Here is a 16,273-nt window from a genome sequence, read left to right as displayed (position 1 = left end):
TGTACACTATTTTAGAAAACACAGGTCTCCAATTCTTCATCAGTTATCGGTTAGAGGGGTCAAACGAAATTTCAGCCTTTATAATGAAAATATTATTTATGTTACGCACGCACTCATTTACTTTTTGTCCATTTGTAGAAATATTCTTGCAATACTTTTATGCCGCTCTGTCTCTTTCCTTCACTTTGCTTCTTTTAATTTCCTTTCATTCTCTCTTTCACTCACTCTCTCTCTCTCTTTCTCTTTCTGTTACCTTCTTCCCAGTATCACGTGACCTGTGACAACGCAAGACGGAGTCATTCTTTTTCGCGTTTCCTTCGACCGCACTCGACACGATTTTCTGAACTCCTCGCTCTACGCCTCCCGTGTCTATGGTCCTATTGTACAATTTTCATCTCTCATTCATGTTATCCACTTTTGCCTTGTCTTGCAGCCCCAAGGCTTAATTGTTGTCTTCGTGAAGCCTGAAGCCTTTATTCTCTTTATTATAATGCCCCTCGTCCGTCAAGTAACGGTCTCGTCTCGAGTCCGTCTCGCTTTGTTATGTGTTAGTCCTATCCATAGGAAAATTTCTTTTCGGTGCCTCCAGAGTTGAAGCAATATAATCGATAATGGCTGAAATTGCGTTTGACCACTCTGGCCGATTACTAATGAAGAATTGGAGACCGTCTGTGTTTTCTTTTCCTCTGTGTATTAAGTATATGTTTGTTTGTTTATTTACTACACATAATTTTTAAATTATATATATATAGGTGTATCATATTTTCCGTTTGTTGCCTTTTTATTTAACCCCGGAAACAAAATATATAGATAGATAGTTAGATAGATAGAAAGATATACATATATATTTATATATGTATGTGTGTATGTATATATATATTTATATAGAGAGAGATAGAGAGAGATAGATAGATAGATAGATAGATAGATATAGATATAGATGTAGATACATACATATATATATATATACAAAATGTATATATATATATATATATACATACATACATATATATATTATATGTAGATATACATATATATATATATATATAGATATACATACATATATATATTATATGTAGATATACATATATATATATATATATAGATATACATACATATATATATATATATACATACATATATGTGCTTCTGTTTATGTTTGTGTGTGTGTGTGTGTGCGTGCGTGTTTGTATGTGTGCATAGCTATATGTGTGTACATATAAAGAACTACAAAGTTCTAGCTAAGTAATTTAAACTTTGCCATCTACGATGGAACGGAATCAGTCCCAATTCACACAGGATAAGCTAATAAAACTTCACTTAAAGTTTTTAATGGAAAAGATGGACGAAATGCATATACACACGATGTGTGAGTGTGTGTGTATGTATGTGTATGTATGTGCGTCTGTATATGTGTGTATAAAATACATTGACTTACATTTTTTCGCAGTAATGCATTTTTCTTGGCAATAATCGGAAATAACCATTCATGCATAGCAATATATTCTATAATGGGTAACTTTGGTTAAAATATATACTTTTCGGTGCTTGCATGAAGTTGCTATAGTATTATATCCGGACAATCAGGCAGCAAATTGTGAAAAGTATATACTATAATATAATTTTCGTTTTTTCTGATATAGTAATGTTTTCGAAAAAATAAAACAAACAGTCATAAAATTATATTAAAATATTGCATCAATTTTATTGACATTGATTTTTAAATCTGGTTTGTAATAATCCTTTCCGTAATAGGCACAAAGCCCGAAATTTTGAGGGAGGGAGCCTGTCGATTAGGTCGACTCCAGTACGCAACTGATATATAATTTTTCGGCTCCGAATGGATTAAAGGCAAAGTTGACCTCGGCGAAATTTGAACTCAGAATGTGAAAATGAGTGAAATACCTATTTCTTTACTACCCACAAGGGGCCAAACACAGAGAGGACAAACAAAGACAGACAAACGGATTACGTCTATAACATCGACTCCAGTGCGTAACTGGTACTTAATTTATCGACCCCGAAAGGTTGAAAGGCAAAGTCGACCTCGGCGGAATTTGAACTCAGAACGCAGCGACAGACGAAATACCTATTTCTTTACTACCCACAAATGGCTGAACACATAGAGGACAAACGAGGACCGACAAACGGGTTGAGTCGATTACATCGACCCTAGTGCGTGAGTGGTCCTTAATTTATCGACCCCGAAAGGATGAAAGGCAAAGTCGAGCTCGTCGGAATTTGAACTCTGAACAGATGAAATACCGTTAAGCATTTCGCCCGGCGTGCTAACGTTTCTGTTAGCTCGCCGCCTTAGTCTCACTTGTAATAATATAATACTTTGTGGTGTTACTATTTTGCATCTCCTGTAATGCAGTCACATTAGATTTACTACTGTACAGCAGTATTTAGGTACTTTAGTCGAATGAATGGACCGCAATAATGCTTATTTACATTCAACGGATATTTGTCCTCATCTTGTTTGTTGTTGAGACACCTGAAGACGGCTGGAGGGTATATCAGCCGAAACGTTGTGTTAACAACAAACAAGATGAGGGCTAATATCCGTTGAATGTAAATAATGTAAATAATGTACATAATTCCTCATCTCTTAAATATATAACTGTATCACAATAGTTCTGTTTTTTTAACCCAGTACTTATTTTATTGGTGTCTTTTGCCAACCGCTAATCTATGGACGTAAACAAACCGACACCAGTTGTCAAGCTAAAGACGGAAACAAACACTGACAGAATGATACACACATAGACGTACGCATATAAAAAAAATCTTGTGGACTCGAATTTTGATTATCGACTCCGAAAACACTGAAGGATATGACTGACTTCGACAATATTTGAATTCAAATAGCAGAATGCAGAAATAGATAACATAAGTTGTATCTAATGCTTCATTTAGGTACGACGTGTATTCATAGATTTTTTTGTGTACTGTATCTAATGTATAAACTACGGATTTCTCATCAAATCTCTCTTGCAAACATGAGCCTCAAAGGTATTGGCATAGGTTTTAACATTCTCGACATTTTACATAATTTACAGGTTCCTAATCATTGCATTTCGCAGCAGGATTAATATCTGAAAAGTTAGTATTTATTTCGATATCAACCGGTATTTGTTTTCCTATTGTAGGTTCTACAGTCTCTCCAATATCCCTTTATTCATTATTGATATTCATTGCCGTTACAAATTCCTGTATGACCGGAATTTGATCTCTCATTAAAGAGCGAATTTCTTCAAAGAAATGAAGAATACATACATTAGATATAATAACAGACATAACAAGATAGGGTTTCACATTAGTTAACATGGGCATTATTTTAAGTGGATATAAACCTGAAAGGTCAGCACACAATTCATTATGGCTAATTTGATAAACTAGATTACATATAGATTTAGCGCAAAAATCCCATTTATCGTTATTCAGCGTCAAGGAACTTTTAGGAATTTAGATGCCGTTGTTATTATCTTCCACTAATTTCTTGCCATATCTGATGATTATCTCTAAGCAGACATGCGAGTCATCCAACTCGTTTTTATGAATAAGTTTGTGGGGAAATACACAGCAGTTTAAAGACAGCAACCAAGATGTTTAAAGAAGAACTGAATTGACCTTACCATATCATCAGAACGGAAGACTATATGGTGAGAAATATGTTCGAAAGCACAAAATATACTGCAAGAAAATATTTTACTAGCTAACTAGCACTATGACCCGGCAACGCCGGGTCATAGTGCTAGTGCATGCATATACAGCTGCGTGCGTGCGCACATACACGCGGGTAGAGCCTAAATCTCCGACCAATCACATAGAGATAGCTGGCATTCAATTGACGTATCAAGTTTCGGGCATTTTGATTGGGTTTTGGATAGAAAATTCACAAAAAAGTCATTTCTATCGATTTTTTAATGACTTTGCGGGTTGACTGGGGAAATGTAAAGATGTGCACGACCACCCTTGGACGGTTTTGAATGACCATAGAAAATGCGAGCCCTGTAACCGAAACATTGTGGATTTGTATAAAGGACACGCACACACACACAGACAAACATTTTGCCTTTTATATAGAGAGAGATTGGCTTAGGCTGAGCAGTGGGCAAGCGTGTAATCATAACATATTTTGATTCAGTATGCGTAAATTTTAAATTCAATTTTGTATATCCAGGTATGAATAAGCGTGTTTAAACACACGTAAAATCATCTACCTTTAATTTTATTTTTGTCCACATTTTTTAATTGGCATAATGAAATTAACTGAAGCTACTGATGCCATGCTCTTATCGTCTTTTGTACGCATTTAGTTAAGCAAAGCCGACTTAGAGATTACAATTAATTCTTTTATCGATAGAGTTTCTTTCAAACAAAAGTTTTACAGGTATCTATTAGACAGAGATTAAAAGCTTGGTTTTTATCATACATCTTACACTACAAACAAATAATATCTCTGTTTGTACAATTCGGATATTGTTGAAAATTCCTTGGTAAACAACATTTTTGTCCACCACGTGGTGCATTTGCACTAGAGGTAAGCTTAGCCAATTTACCGGAGCCAACAGCAGTATTTTCATCAAGAAAGTCAGACAATATGAAAGAGTTACGAGTTTCAACTGCAACTCAAATTAATTTTAGAATTTTATTTTCTGAGAAATTTCGGTTATAAATGAGTCGTGAAAATATTCGTCACTGTTCATGTCAGCACTGATGAAGTTACATTCCAAGTTATCTTCTTGAAAAAAGTGACTTTTTACACATTGTCTACAAACTGTGGTCGAGTATTTCTAAGTCACCTGCTTGTGTGACAATTCGACATCATTAGAAGGCTGAATGGAAGAGTTTCAATAAATCAATTAGGCGTCCTTGCATTTGCTCTTCGTTTTTATTAAGGAGCTGAGGATGTTCTTTGCATAACTCACCTTAATATCTTAAAAGAGACACTTCATTGGCCTAATACAGACAAGAAAAATTCCCGGACCGCTGGCAACTGCCACATTTCCATGCGGCCCGCGGGATCATATTTGTATCAGGAAGAAATTGGTCCAAATAGCGGTATCAGCAAATAGAGTACTTTGCTGCCCTCAGCAACACCCATGCCTTCTTGTTACAACTACTCATACATAGTCTGTGGCGACCATAACATTATATATAATACTGACTGCACTACCTTTCTTACTAAGGGCGTCACCACGACCAGAAGCAACGCCATTTTAACTATTACACATTGTCTGTACAAGAACACATTAAAGAGGCATGATAACACAGTCACATGTCTTAAACGTAACTTCAACAAAGCATGATGGGGAACACCTCCTTCGTTTCTCTAATCGCGTGTTGTGAAGCGCTGATGACGCAAAATCTACTAATCCCATAATGCCCCTGCAACAGCCGCCTTACCGCTCTTTCGGATGGTCATTTTCATTTTCACATGACGTCATTCGGTAATAGTAATTATTTATAACAACGGCCAAGAGAAATGTCGATGCTGAAAACATAGCATTTCAAATCCTGTAGGAAACAGAGTACATGTTCACTGACGTTGATGGCAAATCTGTGTGTGTCAATTGTGGTGCTAATGTTACTGTACTTGAAAAATATAATCTCAAGCGCCACCTCAAGACAAAACATCAGGTCAAATATAAATAACTCACTGCTGAGCAGAAGCAACGAAAGGTAGACGAGTTGAATGGAAATCTCACATTACAACAGATTTTTTTAACCAAAGCATAATCACAAAGTGAAGCTGTTGTTAAAGCAAGTTTTATTGTGGCAGAGGAAATCGCAAAATCTGCCCAGCCATTTACCTAAGGAGAGTTTGTGAAGAGATGCATGCTGAAAATGTATGACGTTTTGTCTCCAGACCTGAAGCAACCGTTTGTTGTGATTATTAGTAGCAATACATTTGCTGATCAGGTGTGTGAGATGGCCACTGATTTGCCCACACGCACATATTTATACACACATATACATACGCATTTTTTTCACTGAAATACACATTTTTTATTTATATTTTCTTTCTTTTTTTTGCAACGTTCTTATTTTAAATTTGTATAATTTTGACAGAAGACATTAACGCAGAGCAAAATATTTTAAGCAATTTAATTTAAAGTTAATTTACTTTTGGAAAAAATCATATTCTATCTGTTTCAATAGCGCAGGAGGTGCTGTGTGGTAAGTAGCTTGCTAGCCAACCACATGGTTCCGGGTTCAGTCCCACTGCGTGGCATCTTGGACAAGTGTCTTCTGCTATAGCCCTGGGCCTTGTGACTGGATTTGGTAGACGGAAACTGAAAGAAGCGTGTCGTATATATGTATATATATATATATATATATATATATGGGGGTTTGTATGTCTGTGTTTTTCTCCCTAGCATTGCTTGACAACCGATGCTGGTATGTTTACGTCCCCGTAACTTAGCGGTTCGGCAAAAGAGACTGATAGAATAAGTACTAGGCTCACAAAGAATAAGTCCCAGGGTCGATTTGCTCGACTAAAGGCGGTGCTCCAGCATGGCCGCAGTCAAATGACTGAAACAAGTAAAAAGAAAAAAAGAAAGAAATACACATTCATGTTTAAAACGTTTTAAACTGTTCAATAAATATTATCCTTTGCGGCCCGCGACCTAAAGAGCTCTTTTGAGTTTTGGCCCCCTGTTCGATTGTGTTTGTCACCCTGGGATAACGTATCATTATGATACTTTAAAATACCGCTGAATGCTGATACTTTGGAAAATGAAATGGAAAGACATAAGGGAGATATTTTTTTACATAGACGAGTAAAGTTTTTGTTGTAAAACTCAATGTATATATATATATAATGGACAGAGTTGCTGAGATGACAGTAGAGGGAAAACTTGTTTCGGTTAAAATTATTTGTAAGTTGACAATCTTAAGTATAGAATCGACTGAAATTTTGTAAGTTGTCTTTTTTTAAAAGTAATAATGGATTCGTATAAATACGATTATTGTTGATGTTACAGAACATTAGTAGATCACATCTAAAAATTTGTTATGTTTTGGTTGACTAATAGAAGCGATTATCTGCTTTCAATCTTTATATTTACCTGTCGCTTTACCTCATTCGCTCTCTCTCCCTCTCTTCCTCTCTCACTCTCTTTCTCTCTCACTCTCTCTCTCTTTCTCTCTCTCTCTCTCTCTCTCTCTGTCACTCTCCCTCACTTATATATGTGACTGTTTGTGCATAAGTTTTTCTGTGTATGATTGTGTGCAGTGCATGTATGTTTAACTACCTATGCACAGACATTTCTCTATGTGTATGTCTGTGTGTGTGTGAGTATATATAGACGCATATATCTATACACATGCTCATGTATATATATCCACATATACATATACACACACACATATATATATGTGTATATATATATAAATATATATATATAAAGATATATATATATATATACACATATATATAAATTGATATATATATATACATATATATATATATATATGTATATATATGTATATATATATACATATATATGTACATATATACGTATATATACATATATATATACATATATATATATACATACACACACACACACACACATATATATAGATATATATATATATAATATATATATATATATATATATATATATATTATATATATATATATTATATATATATATATATATATATATATGTATACATACAGTTATGCAGTTCAAAGCAATGTCGCTTGAGGGATTCAATGCATCTGATACATAAACATATTTCAGAAGAAATATTCGTCCTAATGAGATTCACTCAATACATTTAGAGTCTCGCTGCAGAACATTAAGTAGAAGGATATAATACTGCGATTTGCAATTAAAGTCTATAACACAGTCTCTATGTTCCTTTTGGTTTTGTTGTGATATATCACAATTTTTTCGGTGTTGCTTATAGTTTTACTAATAAAATTTTCTACTACTTTTCCTTGTATTTTTTTCCTGACATCTCTTTCAATGAATTTATTTGTTAATGATATTCTTATTTTCCTCTGTTTGGGTTTGAGACTGATTTAAGTCACTCAAGTATTTTTGATTGACACTTTCATTATTCTAGATGTTCATAATATTTTCATTGAAGTTCTTCGCTAAACATATTATATATATTTATTAGATGGGCTGTGTAACGGTTTCTTAGTATTTGTCATATTTCTGTTCTTTTTTTTCTCTCTTACATCTATTCAGACATTTATCAGTTTGTAGGTAATTTGTAAGTAGAAGTAGTATTTGTGGTACTTCCTTATGTTGTGAACGGTGGTGATGGTGTTACTATTGCTGTCGTTGTTCTTTAGTCCTATGCAAGTTGTCGTTGAGAAAACCTATTACCATAGACATTCCAAACGTGAACATCCCATCGTTTTTGGTGTTATATAGCACTACGTTATTCAGTGTAGTGTTCACCTTTAATTCAATTGTTCTCACATTTTTTTTTAACCTATGGCTCCCTTTATTTCCTTATTTACTTGGATGTTCCCTCGTAGCCATTCCGTGCTTTAAAACACATACTCTTTTACTCATTTATTTGTTTCAGTCATTTGACTGCGGCCATTCTGGAGCACCGCCTTTAGTCGAGCAAATCGACCCCAGGACTTATTCTTTGTAAGCCTAATACATATTCTATCGGTCTCTTTTGCCGAACCGCTAAGTGACGGGGACGCAAACACACTAGCATCGGTTGTCAAGCGATGGTGGGGGAGACAAACACAGACACAAAAACATATACACACACATACATATATATATATATATATATATATATACTGGAGTAAACACATAAATGTGAAATAAGGTGGAAAAAAGAGTACTCAACTACCAGTGGTAGAGTAATATGCTTTATTTAAAGCAGCAGAAAATTCAACAAAACCTGTTATTCTGAGTTTCGCGTTGCCGTTTATCGGACAGTTTTTGTTAGAAAAAACTGTCCGATGAACGCAACGCGAAACTCAGAGTAACAGGTTTTGTTGAATTTTCTGCTGCTTTAAATAAAGTATATATATATATATATATATATATATATATATTATATATATATATATATATATATATATATATATATACGACGAGCTTTTCCCTTTTTCCTTGTGGCTGACAACTGTTATTGGTGATGTTGTTAGAAGCATATCCGCTTTACTGCACATAAATTTTAACAACAAAAATCTTATAAGGACCATTAAGGGCCATGCGTACCTCGGGTGAGAACCACTGCTTTAAATAAGAATATTAGAATAAGATTTCAGTTTAGAATATATCTGCTATTCTTACTTAGAGGTTCACATGATGAATCGTAATTGGTATTTGTCTGCATTTCAGCACTCGTGCAATATGTTATGAATGCCATCTCAACCGTAACAATCTGGTTTTTCTCCAGCAGAGTCCATATTACTGTATTGTGTGCGCTGAGTCATAATTTTAATTACACGTTTCACATATAAATGCTGCTTAATTGGATTGTCAATTTACTAGTAGCGGTGGAAATGTTTAATACTACAGAAACAACTAGATTTGCCATAGTAGAAGTAGCAGTAGTAGCGCTGGTAGTAGCTGCGATGAGATAGTAGTAGTAGTAGTAGTAGTAGTAGTAGTAGTAGTAGTAGAGTAGTAGTAGTAGTAGTAGTGGTGGCGGTGGTGGTGGTACTAGTAGTAGTAGTAGTGATAGTAGTAGCAGTAGTAGTAGTAGTAGTAGTGGTGGTAGAAGTAGTAGAAGAAGAAGAGGAGAAGAAGAAGAGAAGAAGAAGAAGAAGAAGAAGAAGAAAACAAAAGAAGAAGAAGAAGAAGAAGAAACAATTGGTTGCAAATGAATATAAGGGTAGAGTTCGGTTCGCTTTCATTGTAGAGAGAGAGAGAGAGAGAGAGAGAGAGTAGGCGAGCGTAAATTCCATTTTTTTCCCTTTTACTTTATTTTTTTTTGAGCACGCTCAAAAAGAGAACTTCAAACCGTTGGAAACGACTAGTCTGCTACAAGCAGTCTGGCAGTCTGATAAGTTTTTGCTTCCATAAACAATTTAGTTTTGAGTATTTGCCACAAACGGGGGCACTATCTCAAATATGCACGGAAATAAAACATGAGATACCTATTTCTTTATTACCCACAAGGGGCTAAAGACAGAGGGGACAAACAAGGACAGACATAGGTATTAAGTCGATTACATCGACCCCAGTGCGTAACTGGTACTTAATTTATCGACCCCGAAAGGATGAAAGGCAAAGTCTACCTCGGCCGAATTTGAACTCAGAACGTAACGACAGACGAAATACGGCTACGCATTTCGCCGGGCGTGCTATCGTTTCTGCCAGCTCGCCGCCTTGAGATACCTTTTGACAAGTTAAGCGAGGAGACTCATCTGCACCAATGATGCACCACACCTGTTTGTACAGCATCTCACCTACCAGGCTAAGACACACGATGGGTTCAAACGATCTTAGTGAATAATAAAGAATCTCGTGAATCCCAATTTCTTTCACTCATATTTTATATACATACATGATATATACTTAGGTATAGTAGATGAGTTCAGTAAAAATTTCGATTCAGATGAATATGGTACTTAAATTGAGGCACCAGAATTTAGTACGATATTATCCATACAATTTCAAAATAAGGTGGTTAAAATCAAAATAAGCAACAAGTATATCCAATTAAATGGAGTCGCATGAAACGATCGTACTGCATTACCTCTGGATATCCTTGTTGCTTATTTTGATGCATGATATATCTATCTATCTGTATATATATATATATATATATATACGTATACATGGATACATATATATATATATATTATATAATATATATATATATATATATATATATAATGTATGTGTAGATAATGCACATATATATGTATAACTATATGTAATTTTATATATATATAATATATAATATATATATATTACAAAACATTTTATTTGCTCTCCATCTTGTATTGAGTATAATTTTTATCACTGATGCGAACACAGTCAATGTGAAACAGAGAGTGGAAGAGATCGAAATTACTAATAATTATGCCAATGATAGAGAGGAATTCGTGCTTCTAAGAGGAGTTTCAAATTTTCTGACTGGCAAAACACCTCCTGAGTAAAATTAATAATCTCTTTTTTTTAGAGAAGCGAACATAATCGATTAAATCGAGCGAATTATATTAATTGTAATTATTTTAACAACTCCCGCTTGATCTTCAAAAACACTATTGCGCTTATCTTCTTCTAACCATCTGAGCATACATCCCAACATGATAAATTTATCTCTTTATCGTTCGTCGTTGTTCCAAGGATAACATATTTTCCCTAAAATCTATGTTTTGGAACTTGTGTTAAAATATATCAGGTTAATAGATCAGTTACTCATTCAACCTTCTACATCACCAACTGTAAACATATTTATCATAATCAACAATTAGATACCAGAAACAGTTTACATACCATATATGTGTGTGTGTATGTGTGTGTGCGTGTGCATATCTGTGTATATGTGTATGTGCGTGTGTGTATACACATAACGTAAGCACGAACGTACATACATGCATGCATGCAAGCATAATACATATATATGTATATATATGTATATATATATATATGTATATATATATATATATATATAGTATATATATATATATATATATATATATAATATATATATATATATATATATATATATATACCGGAATAAACACATAAATGTGAAACAAGGTGTAAAAAAGAGTACTCAAATATCAGTGGTAGAGTAATATGCTTTATTTAAAGCAGCAGAAAATTCAACAAAAACTCAGAGTAACAGGTTTTGTTGAATTTTCTGCTGCTTTAAATAAAGTATATATACATTGGCCTGCTCGCTTAGCCAGCGGGGTGGCGTTATTTGAAGGCGAAAACAATGCGAAGTGTATTGTGGGAAATAAGTGTAAATGCCATATTTCGGTGGCATTTGCCCTTTCATTAGCACTCGTCTAGCTCATTCTCACCTCCGAGCATATTGCTTATATAGCCACCGCATACAGTAGTGTTAATTCATTGGATATACCAAATTACATATTAATCGCATTCCTTGGGCTGGTATGAAAACATTAAAGATTTAGAAGTACGTGGTACTTTGTTCTACGAACACAATGTACTCTAAGGTATACTAAATGTTTTCTTAAGTCAGTAACCGGTTTTATTGCATCAGCTGTGCTCTTACATTATTTTGTTAAGGTTATTTCAACAGATATTCCGTAGAACTCATAACCAGCACTGATTATCGTTACATCTATTCGTATTGAGACTCCAGATGTAAACAGACAATGTGATCGAAGAAAAATTGGGTAATGAATGTATATACTATATTTCGGGTGTTGCCGCCCTTCTTCACAGTATTGCTTCCGAACACATTGCATATAGAGCCACCGGATACACCAGTGTTATGTGATTGAATATACCTATTTACATATCAAGCTCATTCCGGGAGCTGGTATGCAAGGACTAATGTTTTGTTGGTACGTGGTATTTCCTTATACAAACATAATATACTATAAATTGTATTTTTTTTTTTTTCATATAATGGGATGACTATGGTAAAGAATAATATACTTGCCCGATGATTATCACAACTGCCATATAAATTTAAAATTTAATTTGAGTTACTGTACTTACTAGTCGCTAAATAAGGTCTTCTTTTTGTTTTACGCTAAATAAGGTCTTCTTTTTTAAATATACGCAAAAATAAATTAAACAATATCATTCACATATTTTCTCACTTATTATCGATCATTAACTTAGATTTAACACAACTGGAAAGGAATTATGAATGATTTATATAATAAACAATACCTACCGCTGCCAGTTTAGATGGCAGTCTGCACATATGTCGACGCTCGTTGAAGGCGAGAAAAGAACCAACGACAATCAAATTGCGAAAATATATTCCAAATAGACAGATTCGCATCAATAGGTATGAAGATCAAACAATCACCATCATCATCTATTTGAAGAAAAACGACCTACAACTTTTCTGTGAAAGTGTATTACATTTGGGGTTTCCAATTTACTCGTTATTTCTGTTAATATATCTAATCTGTGAAATAACATTCTATTTCCGTATTTGTGTGATAAAAAGGTGTTTCATTCATATGAATGTATTTCTTTTCTGAAACCACCCCTGAATGTATTTTACAGTGAAAATTATGCAAGTGCCAAAAATACTAAATTCGATTATGACAGCCGTACTTTATTAGATCTTTTTTGTGTTCCTCGTGTATTATCAACACAATAGAAAGTAAAAGCTATTTAAGCTCCTTTCTCTACCGTAGTTTACATCGTTTAACAAAGCTCTCCATTTTGTGTATCAGATTTTTTACTTCCGAATAACTGCTCTCCGTTCCAATTTGTTTCTATCGATTCTGTTTTGTTATTATATAAATGTTTGTTGGTACATCTAATTTCCTACGTATGAAAATTCCAGCTTAATTTTTTTCACTAATAATAAGTGTAAAATTCTTATTTTCCCTACAATTTCCACCATTTCCGAGATAACATTATAATCCTTTCATTCTCCTATCATCACACCATCTTGTTTTTCATTACTCAGGCAACATTAATTAATACAATACATTTAGATACACAAACCGTTGCTCTGAAAGGGAAAAATATGGCAGTCGTTTCCTCGTCTTTATTTTCTCCTTCGCTAGAGTAACACTACTGTATTACATCACCGTAAAATTGTAACCTTGTCCTTTTGAAAGCCGTTTCATTATATCTGTAGTCCAATTAGACCCCACGTTGCACTGCTATAAATACACACATAACTATAAGTATACACACCACACACAAACTCACAACACACACAACACACACACACACACATATATATATATATATATATATATATATTATATATATAATAGAACAATCTAAATACGATGTTATGATTATTTTGTTTGCCAAATACATACATGCATACATACGTACATATATGCATACATACATATATACATACATACATACATACATACATATATATATAAATATTATATATATATATATATATATACATACATATATACATAAGCTATTATCTTGTTTTTACTTACCAATCCAATGAATATTAAAAGGCAATTTATGACGCGTGTAATTTATGGGTATCAAAATTTAGGTATCTCCTTGTTGTTAGTAAGTTGTTTTATACGTGGTTGATGGTGGTGGTGAAGGAGGAGGTGGGGTGGCGGTGTTAGTGGTTGTGATGGTGGTGATGGTGATGCGGTTATTGCAGCATTGGTGAATCCTGTTGTGCTGGTGGTACTGGTGCTGTTGTTGTTGTTGTTGTTGTTGTTGGGAGTGATGCTGGTAGTAGTGTTGGCTGTGGTGTTGGTGGTTGTAGTGGTGGTAGTGGTGCTTGTGTTTATACAGTGTTCTTAAGAAGAGGTTTGATACATCAAACAAAAAATTCCACTGGAAACGAAACGCTAAATTTTAGATGGAGCGATGTTATCTAATATTATCATAGGAATAACATTACTGATGTTGCGTTTTGCTTTCCTCTATGTTGTTGTTTTCTTAATTTTGTTGTTCGAATCGTGGTGTTGCTTGTTGTGTTCATACTAAACATTAATAACCTTGTTAATACACATATTGGGATTATTATTGTCAATATGAATCATTACTTTATATTCGTTTTATGTTATATTTCCCCTTTCTTACGCCTTCACTCTTCCACCTCTTTTCCTCCACCTCTCTTCTGTCGCTTCTGATATATATATTGCTTTCACTCTCTCTCTGTTGCTTCCTTGTATCTTTCTCTCCATCTTTCTCTCATTATCTCTCTCTTTTACATTACTTCTCTCTCCGTCTCCATGTCAGCATTTCCTGCTCAATCACGACTTCAAAATAAAATTACATTCTGAAATTTATACAAAAATATTTGTATCGTTTCAATGCGGGTGCATCTTAAATATTCTTTAATCTTGTAATTTGGTACTTTAATCGCGAAATATCGTTCTCAAATTGAAACAAACAATACGTAAGATACTTAATTATAGAAAGGATGAGCAGAAGCATCACGGAACATGAATTAAATTAAATGTATTGAAGATGTAGTTTGTGTTCTACATTCAAGTTTACACGTTGTTTGATGTTAATATGCAAATTAATAGCTGTTTTAATTAATTTTCTCATTGAACTCTGTTGAAAAACATATCAAATAATGAATGTCACGCCCACCCTTAACTATGTGTAAAATTTAAGTACAAACATGTTCTCTTCTTTCATTTGAGATTCTCTAACAGCTATCATTATATTTTTGCTTTTATGATTCGGCTGCTAGTTCATGCAGATCGAACTACATCGAAGAAGCTCCGTCTTTGGAGGGCATGTTCAATATATGCAATTTTCCTTTCGTCAGGCGGGATGTAGTGGCCATGATCCTTTTCTGGCTGTCCGACTCAATTGGTAGGGAAAGTAGGAGATGTTATTGAAGCTATAACCATGCTTCAACAACTGCAACAATGTAGGCTCTCCTGAAGCACCCAAATTCCGGTAGATGGGCTGACGTCAGAAACATTAGTAAGACTATCACAAGAAGGTCACTGTAGGATTCGAACTCACTAGAAAAAGAGATGGAACACAAATCACACAGCGAGCGTCTGAATGATTAGAAGGACCATTGCTTTATTCGGGTACAGTACATTATCTCTGTTTTTAACTCCGAAGGATGAAAGCATAATTCTTCTTCTTCTTCTTCTTCTTCTTCTTCTTCTTCTTCTTCTTCTTCTTCTTCTTCTTCTTCTTCTTCTTCTTCTTCTCTTCTTCTTCTTCTTCTTCTTCTTCCAGCATTCACCCGGAGTTGGTTGAGCTGGCTTCATTCATCCTCAATGCTGCATTTCTCACAAACGCTGAGACAGGGCCTGGCGATTTGAGGCTAACGACCGCGTGATCTCCAACCACTCCTTATTCCAGCGGCGAACGCCGTAGATATGTGGGCCTAGGTTGGGTTCCAGATCAGCCTCATGTTTTCATTCTTCCTCATGCATAATTGACATAATTGACACGGCGTGATTTGAAATCAGAACAGAAGGAGCCAAACTGTATACCACTCCTCCTTTCGATCTGTCTTCTAATAACACGGCTAAATTCTCGAAGTCCTTTTGCTGCCCTGAATTCTATTTCTGTAGGACATTTGACGGTCATATTCTATAGATTAACCATTGCAAACATAACCATAGCTGTATTCGATATTTTACAATTTGTATATTTGTAAATGGATAACAGATCATAAATTT

Source organism: Octopus sinensis, linkage group LG12, assembly GCF_006345805.1.
Source record: "Octopus sinensis linkage group LG12, ASM634580v1, whole genome shotgun sequence".
NCBI classification, from domain to species: domain Eukaryota; kingdom Metazoa; phylum Mollusca; class Cephalopoda; order Octopoda; family Octopodidae; genus Octopus; species Octopus sinensis.
This window is presented reverse-complemented; position numbering follows the sequence as displayed.